The sequence below is a fragment of the Athene cunicularia genome (assembly GCF_003259725.1).
Source record: "Athene cunicularia isolate RWA chromosome 3 unlocalized genomic scaffold, athCun1 chr3_part1, whole genome shotgun sequence".
Taxonomy (NCBI): domain Eukaryota; kingdom Metazoa; phylum Chordata; class Aves; order Strigiformes; family Strigidae; genus Athene; species Athene cunicularia.
In genome coordinates, this window is record NW_020799097.1 from 93528846 (window position 1) to 93545738 (window position 16893).

Here is a 16893-nt window from a genome sequence, read left to right on the forward strand (position 1 = left end):
ATTTTCACCTAACAAGGAGTGAAACACTGTGAAAGTTATCTGAATTACTCAAGCCAGAGACCAAGATCATATCAGCATCCTTTCTGAATCAGGGGTGCTAATAACTTAGTAAATTCAGCAGTGGAGCTCTGTCTCAATATCATGGTAGAAGATCATTTTTTCTGCCCATACTTGTAAGCACTGGGTAATTAACACCTCTTTGCACCCTGCTGAAATACAGCTGTGGGCTCAGCCAGGCTGTGCCAGGAGGACTGTAGGAATCAGAGTATCCTAGGTCAAATCAGGCTAAACAAATCTGAATTGTGTCATGCCTATGGTATATCCAGCCCAGTATCTTGTCTTTACTAGGAGTCAATAACAGAAACCAATCAAAAAACTTGAAAAGCAATGCAAGCCTAAAGTGATAATTTTCTAGAATACTCTCTCTCTCGCTCTCCTAGCTGTTTATGGGCTAGCTAACATCGTTAGCTAAAGATACTATCTTTGCACATAAATAACTCTATGTCTTTCTTTTGTTTAGTTCTCCAACTGGTCTATAAATCAATGCAAACTTGTAGCAATCTTTGCATCCTTCAGGAAAGGGTTTCACAGCTTTTCACAATCCCAAGTGAAGAAATGCTTTATTTTGTTTGTTCTGGACCTGTCACTTGTCAGTTTAATCTGTTGTCCTCCAAGAGTTGTATTAGAAGAGACAAGAACAAAAGTATCTTTCATGGACTGAGACATCTTTATCATATCAAGCCAGAGTATCATATCAAACTGAGGAGTAAAAAGGCTATTCAATCATTCTTTGTGCAAAAACTGCTCCACATATTCATCCAGGCTCCCTTCTCTGCATTTTTCCAGTTCCTCTTCCAGGACCAGAACTGTGTAACAACATAGACAAGAGCGCTGAAGTCACTTAACAGCTGAAACTGGACCTAAATGAGCTGTTGCAGGCAAGAAATTGTACCGGTTGAACCCCTCTAGTGCATCCTTACCATTAAAGGCAATGACCAATTTACTTAGGTACAATCTGCTGTACCTACAAAGCAGTAACATTTTGTATCAACCAGAAAACTCACACAGCACTTTTCAGTGATGTCCAGTAGTTTTACAGAGACTAGACCCCTACATTTTTATTTCCTGAGCTAGAAAATACAGGAAGACATCTTGGCAAATAAGGTGATGTTTATGGCATGACCCAAACTCTCTTCTGCCATTCTATTTAATAATACAGAAAAGTAAATAAAATCATGAATGAATAATCATCTGAAAAATCCTAGGAATTCACAAATCACAAGTTTATTGATGACACAATTAGTAAAATATCTATATTTAATAACTACTATTGTTCTTATTTCTCTTATGGATTACGTGTGCTAACCACAGTGATTGTCTTTGAAGATTTATTGTCGCATTTCATGTCTTCTGTAGTCATATTAGAAGCTTTCGCGCCAAGAAAAGCAACTTAATGTGCTGCTGCTTACTGTATGATGAGGGGAGTTAGAGTGGGACGTTTAAATTAAGTTTTTCACAAGCATTGAGTCTTCATATAACTGAATGTCATGGGAGATAAAGTGTTTCTGAGTAATTATGGGAATTATCAGTGCAACTAGCAGGCATGTAGGACCATCACCCTACTTTGGGTCACTGAGGTTTGGACACTGAGACTGGGTTGTAGTCCACAGAATGAAGGATTAGTTGCAGTTCAGACAAATGACACCAAATGTGAAACAGTTGGATGCCAGCTGCAGTGCAGAACCTGCTTGTGTTTGATGGCATTGTTTGTTTGTCAGTGCAGACTTAAAGGAGTCCTGTAAAACCAATAAGGAAAAACTGTGATCAGGGGACTTAAGAATTTTTTTGCTGGGTTTACAAGAGCCAGTGATTTTGGGTCAGCTGAGCTTTCTGGTTTTGCTAAAAAGAGGCTGAGCTTATGTTTACCTGAACAATGAGGACGGAAAGATAACAAGTCTTTTGGCTCTTCATCTAAAAGCTAAGGGAGGGAATAAGTCAGCCATGAGCTCAGATAAATTACGTACTCTAGAACTTCAGTTGAAATAAGGAAATTAAGAGGCCAAATGAATCTTAGGTGTAGCATAATACATGCATAAATGTTGTATGTGTTATATGAATAAAAGGTTTTAGTCCATCACTGGAGTAATGATATCAGTGGAATTTTTCCTAGTATGAATGTCACCAGTAATTCAGTATGAAAAATAGGAAATATGTGGAGAATATTTGGTTTGCCTGGACATATACTTGGAAGATTTCTAGCATCCCAAGCAAGATAGGAAGCTAAGTATAACTATTTCTGCTTTTTTTTTTTTTTGATAATTCCAGATGCCAGTATATCCATATCCCTCCCAAATGACTATTAAATAAACACAGTAAAAATGTATGTGATGACTATTTTCTTCAACTCTCTTAAAGCATGTAAACAATTGCACAGAAGGGTTCAGTGGCTTCTACTTTAGCTAACGCTTGCTATTTCAGTGCTGTTTTCATAGAAGTCTTGCTGAAATGAAAAGCCTGCATGAAGTTCTCCAGTAGGCTTACTTGTGTAGGCATAGCTGACTGTTGCTGCTGCTGCACAACTCCGGGATTTGACCTGGTTTCCCTTCCACTGGTTTAGCAGTACCTCACCATTGCCTAAGCCTCATCACAATGACCCCCAGTTTAATGGGTGACCTTATCAACAGCTCTGCCGTAGACACTGTGTGTGATCATGGACTAGTTTAAGTCAAAATCCATGCCCCATTTTTCTTGTTTATGGAATAGCAACAGTAACCCAATTTACATGGGAAGCTCCAAGGATCAATTTATTCTTATTTGCTCAGAGTCCTGAGCAGAAGATATACTAAACATATATGGAGTTGTTCCTGTAGTGTCAGCATGCTAATACACAGTCCTCAAAAGCTCTGCATTCTAGGAAGACGTAAACTATCAGGAACTCCTCATTCCCCTTTCCCATGACTGGGAGAGATGAATCATCTGTTAAGGATAATATCTAACACATTTACAAGTGTAGTAGTTGGGAGTTTCATTTTTAAGCTTAAGATAATACAAACCATGTATCAGCTAACAGCATTTCCAGTACGAAGAGTAATGAGCTGCTGCATGGGGCTACTCTACCATAAGAAACTTTCACTTTTTTCAGCTTCTTTTCATTTTCAGATCTCGCAGAAGGACTGGCCATGATGTCCTTTTTAATGCCTTGATGACAGTCATGTGTGTCCCCTCTCACCTCCCCCACCCCCACCCCCACCCCATTGCCTCTGTACAGCTAAAATTTGGAGGTTAATTCTCTCCAGAGATTAGGAACTGTGATGGCCTGCTTTGCCATGGTCCAAGCTTTCCATTCCAATACTATATGTTTTATGTCATTTTACCTTCATATTACCCCTCCTGTGAACCTTAAAGTGAATTCAGCATTTTTACAGCCTATATTATTTGGAGAAGTCATTTAATTATATGTTTCCTTTATGCATAACCATCCACAAAGAACAGACCCACTAGGGCAAGAAAACAAAACAATGAGAAAGGAGTAAAGAAAAACTCTACAAGAAGTGGTACCATCTCTGTATGGCTATGAGCAATCTGAAAATCATTAAGAAAGCCAGGCTTTATTAGAAATTGAAAAACAAGTTTTATTTAGATTAGACTATAATTTGGAGAATATCTGTTTTCTAGAAAATGTAAAACCTTATTTTCTGTAAAAATAGGACAAAATGCAACAATAAAGCTTTTCACATGATAAAAAAGTTCAATTCTGTTTTAAAACAAACCCCACAAACATTCCAGCTGAGCATATTAAAACAAAAACAAAAACAAAAACAAAACAAAACAAAACAAAAAAAACAAACACCAAAACCAAAACCCAAACCACAAAGGAAGATGTCAAATAACTTCTCTCCACCTTCCCCAACATACCCAGTAAACTATTTTAGAGAAAACATATTTTCTAATGAAAAAGTTGATTGGAAGTTCTTCAACAACTCTCACTAAGCTATGTCTCTCCTTTTGCCAACAGAAAGTTACTCCCCTGAGTGTATCTTCACTAGTCTGTAAACACTTCATAAACATCAGTACACTTAGGCTCAAGACAGGTCTCTGACATATGTTAGTATTATTTCCTATTACAGCAGCAGGAGTAAAAAGCAAAGTTTATGCCTATGGTCAAGAATGAATCTAACCTTATGCACACACATATGCAGCATGTGTATTATAAACATATATGTTTAATGATTTGAAAAAATGAATTAAAAAGAAAGGAATTAAAAAATGGTTTTGAGCTGACGTGTTTTATTCAAACAAGAGGAAGATACTTTAAGTTGGACACATTTAACCTTTCCAACAATATTTATTGATTCTGAAGTGGAAATATAATTGTGAATTATCAGAGCATTTCATTTTCCATTTCCATTTCAGAAGTGACCTAACATATAATATACAAAAGGGGGAAACATTTCAAAAATTAAGCAAATTGTAATCATGAAAGTGGTCCTCCCTTTTTCTTTGCAATCAAGTGTGAATTTTGGCAAATTTTATTAATTCCTGCATAGACTGTTTCTTGCAGACCTACTTTAAGACCAAAGACTTAATTACAAGATTATGTTTCCTCCTTGAGATTTTTTTCTGGTTTTGTCCTATAATAATGAACATGTATTTATGCATATATATGTCACAGGGGCTGGTACTGCCATTCCTTTCCCTTGTGAGACACCAGGATTTACTGGATATCAATATTAAAATGCACTTACTGCTATACAGTCTACATTTTATTTTTATTAATTTTTAATGGTGGTTAGAAGTATTGATTTATAAAATATTTGTTATTATTTAATCCTTTATTTTTTATTTCATCCCAATTGTTTCATATATATTTGGCAAACAAATGCCTCATATTCTAGCCATGTGTGATCTTCCAGCTACTAATATTCATGATCTCCTTAATCACTGTTCATGCTGTGTTCAGGTCATCGGTCATCCTAATCACGTGCATTGGTCATCCTAATCACAGGTGCTGCTGCTCCTCTGAACGGCTAAGACACTTCAAAGCATGGACATTTGCATATCACACTAGTCAAAGAAATCTCAGAAAAATTAATGGGAATCTAAGTGACCAATATCACTTAATATCACCCTAAGCTTAGCATCTAACAGAATTATAAGGAATCATCTTCCTCCTGAGTATCAATTTCCAAATGCCTACTGGTAAGCTCATATGTCCTTTTCCTTAAAATGAACGTGATTAGACTGACATAAAACAAGTAAAAAAAAAAAATCTGTAACAGAAAGAAATAGCCCAACCTAATGAAGACCTCAGGCTCAGGTCTTTCTGCAGTTTCTGGTGAGGTGGTGATATAAGGGCCCGTATATCTGATGGCCTGTGTGTGTGAAGTCTACCCCAACTAGGTCTCAGTTTCAGTTAGGTCACTACGTCTGTGATTTAACACTAACTACAGCAATATGGGAGTAGCAGGATGTGTCAAATGAGAGGATGAGTTCAATGAGCCGTGCTGGAAAGAACTGAAGCAGCTGTTCCTTGGCTTGAGGGCATTATTTATTTTTAAATGTAAATCCTGTAGTTGAGATAGGATGTAGCCTAACTTTGATTTTTCCATTCTGCAGTATCTGATATCAGGTAGAAGTCACCAATGCACAGAAATTCACCATGTCTTATCTCAACCTTCTTGCAAGAGGATAGATACCTTCCTTTTCTTGACACATTCTCAAATATAGAGAAGTAGCCACAAATCCACAGGGTCATCACAGACGTTTGTTATGCTGTTTACAGAATTAAGCAGGTGAAAAATTTGTCAGACAAAACACTAAGATGGGCCCGAAATGCATGTCATTTGCTGTCCAGCACACAGGAGACAGATCTCAGCTTATCTCCAGAAAAGATACCTTATGAAGATGGACCTGTCACATTTTAGAGTGTCTTTCACATTCATTTGAAAGCTTGTTGCTAGGTTTGACTAAGAATTGAGGGGAGGAGTTATAATTATTAACGAGTGATTCATCAGCTCACTGATGATAAAAACCTCTTTGTGCTTAGTGCTAAGGAAAAGTAAATAAATAGTGTCCTCATTCCACTCATCAATTCAGGGAGGTAAAAGAAGGATAAAGAAAAAAAATGCACAAAGGACTTGAATAAATTTTTCCATGTTTACCAAAAGCCTAAAACAGGTTAGATGTGACAAATAAAGCACCCCACAGTGGCTCAAGGAGGATCAGCTATGTACAGCGTGACTAAAGACCCATATCATAAGCCTTTCTTTAGCTTAGCCTGGTACTCTGGCTCAGAGGCAAGAAGGGTCATACAAATATCTAAATAGACAGAAACAACTTAGCTGTACCACCACTGATTCTTCTTTCTCTTTTCTCTTTTGTCCTACCAAAATTTTTCCAATCTTTCTCCAAATGTGGCCCTCTTTGCCTTCAGTGCATTCACTCTCATAAATATCCATCAGGCTGCTCTTCAGCTCCTCTGCTCTGACCCTCTGACAGTAAGGTCAGTTGTCTCCAGTTTAGATGAAACTGCTGTCACCCACCCCTGGATCTGAAAGAAAATGTCATTCATTGAGGCACCTGAAACTTCTCCCACCAGTTGGAGGACCATCAGGTCCAGTCAGGGTAGGGTGCTGCGAAACCATGGACAGGGGAAAGCTCACTCTCTGTGGACTCCTGTCCACACCATGTAATTGTGAAGCTTCTCAATAACCTTCCCCTCAACTCAAGATGATATCACTGTCAAAATTCACCTGGGAAGCTGCAAACAGAAGATGTAGCTGTGGTGATAAGGAAAGGTCACACTGTCCTTGCAAAATGGGTGCCAACGGAAGCATTCATGGTTTGGTGTGCTACTTAGTCATGTGAAAATGGATCAGAAAATACATACATCACAGTGGTATTTGTCAAGCAAATTGAGATTTTTCAGGGATAACTACAAGATATTTTGACTATAGGCAGCCTACGAAAAATCCCCTTGATTTTCTCCTCCATGAAAGTTTCTGGGACCTAATACTTTTTTTTACTGAACATTTCCAGAGGAGGTAAGTTGTGGACATTTGCATATCACACTAGTCAAAGGGAGAAAGCGCAGTCAGTAATTTGGAGAGCAAGTAATCAATGTTGTACCCTTATTTAAAAACCAATATACAATATACAGTAAACATATGCCAGCAGCAGTGATAATATTCACCTACAGATGAGAGAATTCATATAAAATGCCAAGTAGCCATCAGTTTAGGGAACCAAGAAAATGCTCTTAGCCCAGATAAGTTATGTTCTATCAATGCAGTTTGGCCTTTTTTAGTTTAGTACACTTGTTTCACAAACAACCTATGCAGAGCTTTCTGAGCATTAGATGTATTTATTTAGTCACAGGAATATTCACAAAGGGAACAAGATCAAATGATTACTGAAATGATTGGGAAGGTTTTGATTTTTATCTCTGAGGAGACAGACCTTTATTGTTGGCTTCTTTCAAACCAGACAGGGACTGCAGAGTGAGCCATAACAGGCATTTTTTTTCCTCTCGACTTTTCCTTTCGCCATTTGACTGCTCATTGTTTTCATTCTGTACTGAAAGGGCAGATACATCAGTCTAAGGCTGTTAACAGAGGGTTCTGATATAAATTCTCGTACCGTCAGTTTTTGCTTTCGAGCACACGTACAGGTCCTGCCCTTTCGCTGATATCACAACCCACCCATCCTGACACTGCAACAGAGGATGCAGCATGTGTTCCTTTCCTGTTCTTAATTTTCATCTTTAGGCTGTAACAAAAGAAAGATTATTCAATCTGACTGGCATGTATACTGAAGCTTTTCTGAGGAGCTTAGACATGATGAGAGAATGGTTAAGGACTCTCTGCACCTGGTGCCATTTTGAGCTCCCTTGCTTCTCTGCCTGCCAACAGAAATTGCAACTCTACAGGCAGGAGAGGAAAAATTCCTTACTTCCTCACCAGTGTGCATATTTCTACCAATATCCCACCTGTCTGATCCCCACAATCTATGTGGCTTGATCATATCGAGGTCTTCCAAAGTCTGTCCTTTGCCCAACTAAGTCAACTCAAACTCTATATTCTTAACTGGACAGTTGAAGCAATTTATCTCAGTCCTGCACATCAAGATTTATGCTCAGCCCTGACCTACCTCCTCTGGCTTCAGTGAAAGAGTTACACTGATAATTTTCTGCACCAGTGCTGTACATGTTTTCCAGGGGGTTTCAGTGTAACATTAGCTCTATTAAAATGGACAAGGTGCTTTCAGCCATCATGTACTTTCTGTTGATTTTATCCTTAATCCAGCTTTCTGCTGGATTTTCTGCTCAGAACCTATGTTGTTATGCACTGGGATGCACCAGCCCTACCTGTCACCTTCCAACCAACCAGGATCCAGGACCCTGGATTTACTGCTATTCCAGGGCCCTCTCCTTATCTCACCTCTTTCCATAACACAATGATAGCAGATCTGCCGGAGGATTAGAGACCAGTTCTTTCCTGAGGAGCGATTATCATGAAGCCTCCTAAATGCTCCATTGTACCGCTCAAGCTATGGCTGCAGCCATCCTCTCATGTCTGCTTTTATTTAGCTGGCATATCCTCTCAGCAAGTAAGTTTTCCATAGCTGGAAGAATGATTTCAAGAGCAGACACTCAGAGGCCTTGATATCTCACAACATTTGTTGGCAAGATGCTCCTAGAATAATCCCACTTGGCAAAGTAAACTGACTTCCAGGTAGGGTTTAGCAGACAGAAGTATTCTGGTCCCATGAATTGAAACCAAAGTGGTTACAATTTCCTCGGCCCAAACTGAGATAGAAAGTATGCAAGTCTTCTAATGAGCTAGAAGTGTTTAGTTCCAGTTCAACTGACAGATTTGCTTGTCATTTAGCAAAATGGGATTTGAGCATAGCTCCTTTTACGATCAAGTTTCATATGAATTATTTTCAGTTTTCATACAAAATGCACGAACTGGAAAGAAAAAATAAAATTTATCTTCCAGAAAAAGGTAAGATGGTGTGTTCTGTCAATTTTCTCCCTACATTTTTTTCAGTCAGGAAATTCATAAAAATGACCATTTCTGAATCATGTTTCATTCTGATAAATCTATATTTTCCTGAAAAAAACAAGTACATCTATCACTGAAAAAATACCACTCAGCTCTGTCTTCTATGTAGGTCAATAGGGATTCTGCATAGGACCATACCCTGACAGCACATCTCTTTTCTCCTATGTTTTCAAATCAGCAATTTTTTTTACTGAAAATATATTTTCTGACTTTTGCTGCTACTGCGCATTTCTTATGCCAAAGTTGGCATCTGGATTTTGTCACAAATGTTTTCCTGTGAAGGTGAGGATGTCATCAGAGACCTCAATCATGGACAGGACAGAGCAAATGACAGGAAGAAAGAAAATTTGAAAGCACTGTCATGCAAATATTCTGAAGTATGGAGACAACTGCTGCTCCTAGGGAAGCAGAAATACTTCTAAATGACATGTCCTTTCCCCCGTTTTCCATGTGGCATCACTGTGGGACTTTTAATGACATGTTTACATCTGTTAATTTCATGTCAAGGTTTGGCAGCCACCCACACAGAAGGTAATTTGAGTTCCTAGAAACAGAATTACTGCTTATGAGCTTCCCTCCCTCCTGTGCATCCTGGGTTGAGGTGGGCTGGGAGGAGAGTGACAGCTGGCCCTTCACTGAAGCGCTGCATCACACTTGGGCGATTTGTGCATTTTATTATTATTCCAGCATACTTGGATGAAGCCTTGTCTTTTCTTACAAGTTTCAGCTGATGACTGGAAGCTGTTCAGCACCCTGCAAGCACATGCAGCCTCTGGACACTGATAGAGTAAATCCCAGCACCTTGGTCATATCCTTAGTCACAATAATCGAAGCCTACAGAGTTAAGGCAAAGAGGAGACATAAGGGATAGAGCCATGGCCGATTTGGTGTTGGGCAATGGACTCCACAGTCATCAGGACTGGCTTGAAGGAGCCACAGATGTCTTCTGTCTTTCATAAGTAGTGTTACTGCTTTTCAGTCCAGCACCTAGTGAACTGTTACTCTCTCCACAAAAACAAACATGTGATAACACACTACGACAAACCCAAAGAAAGTAAGGCTGAGCACTCAGGCCAGAAAAAAGACTAAGTTACACACTTGGAACAGACTACCCTTTTTCTCCTACAGGTGATCTTTGTTAGGTCAAGGCTGAAATGCATTAACAATGCAAAAAAGGGGTTTGGGGGTGAACAAGCACTGTCATCACTCTCTCCCTACGCTCTGTGGGGGTGGATAGCAAATGCATCAAGGGTTATCAGTTTGCAACCTCTCATCAGGTGGTTAGATTCACTCTAAGTCACCTGAAGTATATTCCTGCTTACTACCCATTAAACCTTGATAATTTTGAATCAGCTTTTCATCTTTTTCTTTTTTTTTTTTTTTTTCCTCACAAGGACAAAAAAAATAATTAAAAAAGTATTTAGCTGGGTCTAACAACATTACATTGCAAGGTTCAGTCAGTGGCCAGAGTCCTCTGCAAAGAGGAGCAGGAGCACTTTGACGGGGATTGCCAGGGAGCTGTCAGCTCAGGTCCACCTGAGCAGCAGGTAGAGCAGAGGCTGTGGAGCAAGGCTACATGTGCCATTTGTACTTCCCATGGGGAAAAAATATCAGATATGTTCCAAATGTAAATTTAAACAAGAAATGTTAACGCTGTGAAGAGCGGCATGGGGCAGAGAGGGCAGCAGAAATGGTGGCTTTGAGAAATAGTCACATTTCTCACCCTGCACGGTGCATCCAGGTCTGCCTGCTTACCTGCATGCCAGCACCTAGCACAGCCAGATACCAGGTGACAGAGGGCCCAGAGTCACCCTAAAGAAAACAGAGCTGTGCTGGGGAGAGCAGAACAGACACTGTCTCTGATCTTAGAGGTGATACAAATCTTTGCTAGGATTCATAGGTTAAAAAGGCTTAGTTGAGCATAATGAATTTTTTCTTCCTGTCTCTTTGCATTGTAGTTTATTTTTTATTGCATCCCCTATCTCCCTGAGAATTAGGAGCAGTTTCAGGGAAGGTCTGAAGCTCTATTTCCTGCTGCTGCAACAAGGCAGCTATGAGAGCACACAACAAGGACTCTGTTGTGCTCAAGTGGTGATCTGTAGGCAATGCAAACTAACCACCAACCCAGGGCAAATTGTAAACACTGAACCTGTAACCAGCCTGAAACATGGCAAGAGTAAAAGTAATCATCTGTCTCTCTTCCTTCTTACCACAAGCTCAAATTTGCCTCAGTACATCCTCTGTGCACAGCAAGGTCCAACAGAAAACTGATACCCTGCATGGCAATATCTCCTATTTCCTGCGTAATAGAAAATACCAGTGACAATTCTGTGGTGTCTGATGGAGTTATCCCTGGTGACCATTGTATAATAAAGTTAAGAGGTGTCAATATAATTAACTATGACTTTATAAACTTAAGTGATGTTTACTGTTTGCCTTTCAAAGCCTGTCTTCTCCTCAGAAGACTTATTCTGTCCTATAAAACCCAAAGATGGGGTAGGTAAAATAAAGTCTACTCAATATCTCCATGCAGTGCCCCCAAAAGACTAGATCAGCCCTGGTAAAAAAAAAAATTATTCTTTCTTTAAATCAATACTATTTGTCTCCTTTGGGTAAGAAGGAGTTACTCAGTTTAAGAACCTTTCCTTGCATACATTACCACAACTGAATACTTTACATTTCCAGTTTATTAATCCATCATACTGGGACTTGTTGACTTAATCACTGAATTCTGCTCTCCCCTTTAGTTGTTTTATTCAATCATGCACTTGTTTTTTGATGCGAAAGTGTACACGTGTCCATGCAAGTCTGGGAGAGACTCAGTATCCATTTTGCTACATCTTGTCCTGTGCTACCGTTTAGATGCTTCCCCCCCACCCAAATTCTCAGTATACTTAGTCTTACAGAGATCGTATATGTCTGATGACGTCAGACAGACATGACATAGCATATACCTGTTTGTGTACCCCATTCCCCTCATGCCCACCTTGCCAGTTCTGGATGTCCATCATTGATGGCATCACCTTACCAAGAACACCAACCTCTGTGACAGGAGACACTGAAGTGGACGGCCACTGCCCCTCCACAGCCCTCACTCCCTTTCCTTCTCTAGCTGTTCCTATGCCTTCCGTTTCTTCACATGACATTTGCCAAGGTCCTCACTCTTTTATTGTGTGGTTTTATATACAGCAGAGTTGATCTGTTCAGTAAAGTTCTTCCTTAGCTTTGCAGGATTTACTAATTCCTTCAGAAAGATGAAATCACTTTCACAGCTTTACTCAATCTCTCAATTTTTCCTGTATTAGAAACCAAACTATTATCCTTTCTTTCAAACCTCTTTCCATCACTGTTTCAAAACTGCCATAAAAAAAATAAAAATCCTATTGACACTTAAAAATATAAATATTCTTTTTGAACTGCCTTTTTGTGATGAGAGAAGCAGAAACCAAACTGAGATTCATTTCTCTACACGAATAATCTTATCTAGGCTATAATGAAAAAGATGATAAAGTTATACATTTCTCTGATGCTTTTAAAATGCACATCAGAAGATATTTTTGCCATCAGAGGTGACTGTGTATAAATGTTTTGAGTACATATCTATATATAGTTTATATCATAGCTATATAATTTATATATACATATGAAAAAACCCTTGCACTTACCTTTGAGAAGTAACATTTATCCCAAGTTTGGTAAAATAGTCTCAGACAACCACTTAGACCTTCCTTCTATGCCATGCATCCTTTTTTCAAAAGAAGATACAATCAGAAAAATCCTGGTTGATCTCTAGCAAACCAAAATGCAGACTAGATTGTTTGTCAGATGCAGCCTGATTCAGTAAAGTCCAAGTGTGGGAATCCCTGAGACTCCTTTTTCAGTAATATCCAAAGCACAAAAAAGAGAAAGGAAAAAAGGAAGGGAAAAAAAAAAAAAAAAAAAAAAAAAAAAAAAAAAAAAAAAGAGAGAGAGAGAGAAAAACCCGAGAGAACTAGCAGGCAGCTTCAGGAATTTCTTCTTACCTCTTCTGACGATGCAACATACAGCAAATGCTTTGTGCTGCATAGGAATCCGTGCAGGCACGACTTGTTCAGACCCCTCACTCCTGAAATAAAGAAACATGTAGCATAGGAAAGGGAAGAAAATCAGAAACCAGATGAAAGAAGGGTACGAAAAGAAGCTATTAAACAAGTAAGAGTGCCAAGGAGAAGGCTTGAGTGGGTGGGAGGTAAATAGTTGGTACAGAAAGAAGCATCCAAACTCCTGGTCGTAATACAGATTGGCTCTGTAATTATGTGGCAAAGCACTGCCTTCTAAGCCATTGCGTAATAATAGAAACCTAAGCTGTGTAGACACAGCCTGACATGCTAAATCCTCAGGAGCTACACTCAACATTTGTCAGTGGAAAGCGTGTCGTTCTCTGGGGGCGGGGGAATCTGAGGGAAAAGGGGAGAGAAATTTTACTGCAAAATGCACAAGCTGCAGCTGCAAAGAGCTCTCAGGTGGTGCTGATGCCTGAGATGTAGTGGAAGTCATATATATCTGTATCTATATAGGGAGAGATTGATAAATACAATAACAGACAGCTCCATTCATGCTACTTAATACTAGAAAATATTCCCTTGCTATATTTTAGTAACTTAAATGACAAAGAGAAGAGCATGTACAAAGGTTTTCTGTGTTAAATATTATTATTTCTAATGCTGATGGTGAGAACTAGGTCTCCCTTCCTACTGATGAGTATTGGAAAGTCTAAATAAAAAATGAATTAAAAGAACTCAAGAGGATTGATCAGCCTTTCCTATTTGCTGGTGGGTTCCTCTCTCCAGCCCTTCAGACAGAGACACCCACATTTTCTTCTGCCTCTCTTGGTTGAACAGGCTCCTAGACGGACCCAGGGAAAGATGAGCACTGACTAAATAAGAGTAGGCATAACCCCAGTTCATCCAAACTACCGCACACCAGTATCAATACACCAACAGACAGAACAATTTATAATGTACATGGAAGGGAAAAAAAAAAAAAAGAAGTATAATTTTGCAGTGGGAATTTACCTGGAAATTGTGGCCCTGGCTCACACCTATGGTCCATCTAGTCCAGTATCCTGCCTCTGGACCGTGATCAGAACGACACACCTCTGAGGAATCCCAATTAATTTGTGCAGCTAGGGCCAGACAGCTAGGGCTAACCTGTTCATGGGCAAAGCTTCTCCTTAATCCCTCTTCTTTAAAGATTAGTTAATGCACTGAAGCATGATCAGGGGAACACTCCTCCTCTGCAGATCCAGATTAAACACGTAAGGTCTGATTCTGAGGTCCTTTGTAGTTGGTGCAAAGTACACCTCTTTTAAGACACGCTAGATCTAAAGAATAAAATCGTCTGATGCTTTGTAAACACCCTAGTGTGAAAAAAGGGTATAAGTTCAGAAAGAGCTGTAGTATTTCAGTCTGGAGAGTAAGGCATATTTTTATATAGCCTAAACTATCCTAGTTACTCTCCTCATTTACTCCTTACTCCTGGTGAAAACAACAGCTGTATTTTAAGATGTGATCCAGCGGAGGTAGAAGAATTAGGTCACTCAGCTAATATATAGGTATCAAATTTGGCCTCTGGAAAGTCAAAATAGATTGAATTGAAAAGTTAGAAGATATTTTTGTGAATGACTGCATAGTGCAATATCCACTTTTTTTGGAGCAGCTCGTGAAAACAGTTTCTGCTGTAGACTTCATATTCATTACCGTTACTGGACTCATTCCTTGATCTATGCCTGCTGTTTTCCCAGGTGACTCTGTACCCCGAAGGTGAAGACTGCAGATGTTGCACATAAGGGAGTTACACTGTGGCAAAACATAGGAGGAAGGACTGTGGACAGAGCAGTTGCCTATTTTGCAGCATATCCAGCTTTCCTCAGCTTTATGTGGAACAGTGCTTCTTGGGAGGAAGGCCAAGAGTTAGAACAGTTGCTAATTTTACCAGCCACTGAAGTAAATGGCCTGGTCAAAGAAAGAGTTGAGAAGCTGGTAACTGCCAAACTAGGCATTAAGAATCTTAAAAAAAACTGCTTCATTTACTAGATGGCTAAAACATGAATTTAGGAAGCTAACTTTAAACATAGCTCCTGGGAATCCTGGACCAAGCATGCAGGCTAGAAAATCAAATTGAAGCTCTAATCACATCAGTGCCTTGTAAAATAGATGTCAATACATTGCAGAAAGAGAAGACATCTCTTAATGACATCAGGAATTAATAATAGACTCTAGGACTAGTGTTTCAAAAATCTTTCAAAAATCTTTCACCACCTACAGTTGTGACAGTGCCATTTCCCAAGTTAAAATCAAAGATGATACAACCCTGGCAAAAAATCTCCCTTAAAGGATTTTCATGAGGCTGTGTTGTGGTGGGTTCCCACTGTGCTAGATTAGTGTGCTTTCTAGCTTTCCATGATGCCCTTTAAACTTAAATCAGAGTTCTCTGGCATTTTCCCCATAGAACTTCTCTCTAGTAACCATCCTTGCTGTATATTTCTTGTCTCCCAAGTAAGGAGTTTCTCAATGAATCAGCCACTTTCCTTCTTGGTCATTCTAGGAGAGAGCTATCACTTCTGTTCTTGTCTTTTGCTCAAGCCTCCCCTCTCTCCAGTTCTGCCTTAGTACACAGTCAACCAACATGTTTGCTTTAGCTATATCTGTTCTTATTTCCAGCTCCAGGGAAATCCCATCACCATCTGAAGAGCCACAGGAGAAATCTTGCTCTGCCTAAGTAGTGATCATCTCACAGGTCCACAACACTTTCACCTGGAAAGAACTGTCAAGGTTCAATGTCCTGTTCCTGATTTAGATCTAGAAAATACATGAGAGACCATGACTACAGGTGACTAACTCCATGCTCACTGAACCTTTAAAACTGCTGCGTTGCTGAGCAGCTGAATCTTTCAGTGATGCAGCAATTCCTGTGCCCCAACAGACTGTATAATTTCTATATGAAGAGATCTCATAAAGCCTCACAACCACATTCGTACACATTCCCTTATGCAGTGGCAACCACCCAAAAGACACAGAAATTTTGTAATGAGGATGTTCTTTGAAATACAGTGCCAAGGACAATACTCAAACCCCCCAAAAGTTTGAAGTAGGATTGCAGAGCGAGACACAAAGAAATTGAGATGCTTTTGCAGCCTCCAGGACAACTTTACCTGCCACAAACATATTATCCTTTCCAAGTCTAGCAAGCAGACAACATGAAGCCTTTTGCCATACCATGGACAATACAGTTTAACATGTACATGTAGGCACTGGCAACTCCCATTTCCTGCCCACACTCTTCCAAACTGAAGTAGTCAGCACTGGTCCATATGACTGTTTAATCAATGGCTGCCAATCAATTACACTGATTGAAGGACAGTTTAAAAAACATTTGGTCTGTGGCCCTACTGATGAAAACAGTTATCAGGAGCTGAACCCAACAGATTTCAAACACTGGCGATTTGAGGAAAAATTCTGTATTTCCTGGGTTCTGTTCAGCTCAGGTCTTTACAAATCATTGAATGGTTGTTTACACATGTATATGCCAGTACAAAATATCTTTCTCAGATCTTCCACCCACATATCCCTCTACTTTTAAAAGCAGTCAACAGACAAACTGAATATGCTTTCTTTCAATTTCCTGCACCTTATCATGGGGAAATCCTACTCTCAAATTTCTAGACCCAGAGATCCAACAGAGAACAGGTGTCTCACGGCACAGTGGAAGAAAAAGTATTCTTGAGGCTATTGGTGAGACAAAGGCAGCACAGAATCTCCCTTCTACAATGCACTGTTATAAAAAGCAC

The 16893-nt window shown here is 39.5% G+C and overlaps 1 protein-coding gene across 6 annotated transcripts in view; it reads right to left on the bottom strand.

The window, feature by feature from the left end:
- LRFN2 (leucine rich repeat and fibronectin type III domain containing 2) overlaps positions 1 to 14227 on the bottom strand; it is a 157719-nt gene extending 143492 nt beyond the window's left edge. The window contains exons 1-3 of one of the 6 annotated variants that reach the window (XM_026844764.1): positions 14120 to 14227; positions 13088 to 13170; positions 12731 to 12810 (exon numbers count right to left, since the gene is read on the bottom strand). The gene's annotated coding sequence lies outside the window, so the exon portion shown is untranslated. Of the gene's footprint in view, positions 1 to 12730; positions 12938 to 13087; positions 13393 to 14119 lie in introns of those variants that run through there. The other 5 variants (XM_026844760.1, XM_026844759.1, XM_026844762.1 and 2 more) reach the window with 5 other exon arrangements.
- Positions 14228 to 16893: the final 2666 nt, after the last annotated feature.